General features: G+C 58.5%; 1 long non-coding RNA gene across 1 annotated transcript; it reads left to right on the top strand.

The window, feature by feature from the left end:
* Window positions 1–621: 621 nt before the first annotated feature.
* On the top strand, window positions 622–2,350 carry LOC134434394 (uncharacterized). Its single transcript, XR_010031856.1, has 3 exons — window positions 622–727; window positions 1,474–1,654; window positions 2,246–2,350. It is a non-coding gene; the product is annotated as an uncharacterized LOC134434394 (long non-coding RNA).
* The last annotated feature ends 721 nt before the right edge of the window (window positions 2,351–3,071 follow it).

The raw sequence follows: 3,071 nt of genomic DNA, 5'->3' as shown, positions 1-3,071 counted from the left end.
TGCTGGTGCCGCCCTCTGGCAGCCGTGCCCTGGGCCGGCAGCGTGCGGCAAGGGCCGGGCTGAGCCCTGCCGGGCCAGCAGCCCGTGTGGCCACAGCGCCGGCAGCGCCGCTGGCAGGGAGCTGTGCCGCTGGGGCCGTGACAGGCTCTGTGTTCACAGGCATGGCCGGGCGGCGCCTGAGGGGGCAGCAGCAGGAGCTGCAGCTGATCTGCACTGGTGAGTGAGGGCAGCGGGCTGACAGCGGGGGCTGGAGGGGGCAGCTGCAAGCCCTGCCCCGGCTGCGGAGGGCTCTGCTCCCATGGGCAGAGCATGCGGAGCTTTCAGGGCCACGTGGGCCATTGGTGGCCAGCAGCTTTGGGCTGATCCCCTTCCTCCCTGCTCCCTCCTGGCCATGGCAAGAGCCGGCTGGGATGGCCCTTGCAAGGGGCTCTCCTGGTGTCCCCGCAGATCTGGCTCTGACCGTGCCTCTGTTCCTCTCTCTTGCAGCCCTGGAATGCCTGACGGAGGACAGGAGCATTGCCGTGTCACAGCTGGCACTTGAAACACTGCATGTCCTCCGGGCATTACAGCATGGGCGATATTCCACCATCTGGAGGCTGCATGATCAGCTGCGCAGGGCATGGCGGACTCGGCCTCGCCTGTCGGGGCTCGGCTGCTGCACTGCCAGATGACTGAGGAGGAGAGCTGATCTGGGAGGCTGTCTTTGCTGGGGCAACCTGAGCCAGGGGTAATTTTCCTTTTCTTGAAGATTTTTCTTTTCTTCCTTTCCATTTTTTATCTATATTGTAAATAAATAAATTCTAGAGTATATTATAATTATATATATTGCTATATATTATAGATTACTATAAATAATTTTAGAATGTGTTATGATACACAGACTGCCAGGAGCTTTTCTTTGCTGTTCAGGGTCTGCAGGGCAAGAGGCAGGAAAGGGGGAAAAGGGAGCTTGTGCTCAGCAGCACAGCAGGCTGAGGGGTGGTGAGGCCCTGAAGGGGGAGAAGGGTGCTTGTGCTCAGGCAGCTGCCCAGGCGTGCAGTGGGCAAGGGGAAATGGCCAGAAGCCCCTTGGCCTTTGGTGGTTCTGCTGAAGCCTTTGTGCTGCCCACAGAGCGGGTGGGCAGTGCCCGGGGCTGCGTGTTCCCATCCCATGACCCCGGTGCAGTGACACAGGCAGCACAAAAAGCTCTGAGTTCCTTTGCTTCTCATTGCCAAGGCATGTGTGGAGCAGGAACTTACCAGGGCCCTGGATACTCCAGGGACCTGGAGAACCATTCCCAGCAATTGGGAAAATCCTAGGTGCTCCATCCACCCATAGATGAGGTCTCCGAAATTGCCCCAAAATTGGGTCCAGCTTTTAGAGGCCAAAAAGAGCAAGTCCAAGTGTCTTGATGATATTTTTAGCCCAGAAAGCCCTGCAGCTGATGGCACACTTCACAGTCAGCTGTTTTTGCTTGTTCTGGTTCCCTGACAGCTGGGGCCCTGGGCAGAGCCCTGAGAGCCTGGTCTGCCCCCAGGGAAGGAGAAGGAGCCCCTGGAGAAGCTGTACCAGGTGGGGATGCTGCTGCTGCTGCTGCTGCTGCTGCTGCTGGAGAGAGTGAGGATGACACCAAGGATTAGAAGCTCTTCCTCAGCCTGGCCACTGGAGGCTGAAGGTGATGGACTTTGATTCTGGCACCTTCTTCAAAGCCAAACTCCACAGGGAATTTGCAGATGAGTCCCCACCTGGGGAAATTCTGCCAGATTTGGGCATGGCCCAGCCTGGCTGGGAACCAAAGGCTCCCCCTTTGCTGGTGCAGATGCAACTCATTCTTCAGTGGCTGCCCAGCTGCTTTTGGCAGGGCTGGGAGGATGGGCTGGGGTGGGTACGAAATGGGATTGGGCTCCTGGCCCTGCCAACAACCCCCAGCACCCACCGTGCCCCAAGCTGGGGCTGGGGCTGGGGCAGCCAGCCCGACACAAACAAAGCCCCATGGTGGGAGCAGAGGTGGGGCTCCAGAACCTGTGCACAGCTGCTTTGCTGTGCAGGCAAGGAAGGGCTTGGGCTGCTCCACTGCCCTTGTTTGCTTTGGGATCACCGTGATTTTGGGGGACAGTGCAGGGGGGAAGAGAGAAAGTGTGGGCTTCCCTCACCCAAGAGGGAGCCTTCCTCAAGGCTCTGACAGAGATAAGACTTTTTACTATTTTTTTTGTTTTCCCTTTTTGTCTCTAATCTCTTTTCAAGAATGTGTTGTTTATTTTTCCAGAGGAAATGTTCCAGGTGGTCCAGTGTGAATGGGGAAGTGCTGGGGAACAGCTGTGGCGTGGATGGGCCGTGCCCTTGGAGAAGGCTGAGGCCATGGTTTGGGAGCAGCTTTTCTTGCAGCCGTGGCTGGCGTGAGGTGGGTCCCTGTGTGCTTGGCAGGGTGGGATCAGAGCTTTTGGGAGCTGGCAGCGAGCACAGGAGCATCCTGCTCTGGGCAGCTGCTGAGGGCTGGATGTGCCGTGGCTGGCTGCAGGCTGGGCACATGTGCTGCCCTCCTGCTCTGCTGCCAAAGGCAGCAGGGATGGGCAGCTCTGGGCACAGCTCTGGGCACAGTCAGCATGGTCTGGGCACCACAGGCCTTGGCACAAGGGCACAGGAGCCCTCAGCTGACAGGCACTTTCTGCTTTCTCTCCTTGCAGCTGGGCTCTGCGGGTGCTGAGGCTGCTCTGGGCTCTGCCAGGGCTCTGCTGGGCTCAGCCCTGGGCCCAGCTGGGCTGGCTCTGCCCTCACATTGCTCTGACAGCTCTGCATCAGACGAGCCCATTGCGAGCACAGTGCCTGATCTTTCTGCTTTGGCAGGTGAGTGAGACTCTGCTGCAGGCCCAGAGATTGCAGCTGGGGACACACATCCAACTGTCAAGGACCCAAACTCTCCACGGTCCCAGCTGAATTCCTGGATCTGTACAGGGTGTTTTGTGTGTCCCATTCTTCCTTCTTGATTGGCTGGAATTGTGCAACAGCACTTTCTTCCTCCTCTAGAAGTGCCACGAGTGGGCCAAAGCTGGCGAGTGGGCCGTGCTCCTGAGGCAGTGCAGTCTGGAGCTGGT

Source organism: Melospiza melodia, unplaced genomic scaffold (genome assembly GCF_035770615.1).
Source record: "Melospiza melodia melodia isolate bMelMel2 unplaced genomic scaffold, bMelMel2.pri scaffold_35, whole genome shotgun sequence".
Lineage (NCBI taxonomy): Eukaryota > Metazoa > Chordata > Aves > Passeriformes > Passerellidae > Melospiza > Melospiza melodia.
Note: the sequence above shows the minus strand (reverse complement) of the source record. Positions and strands in the feature narration are given on the sequence as shown.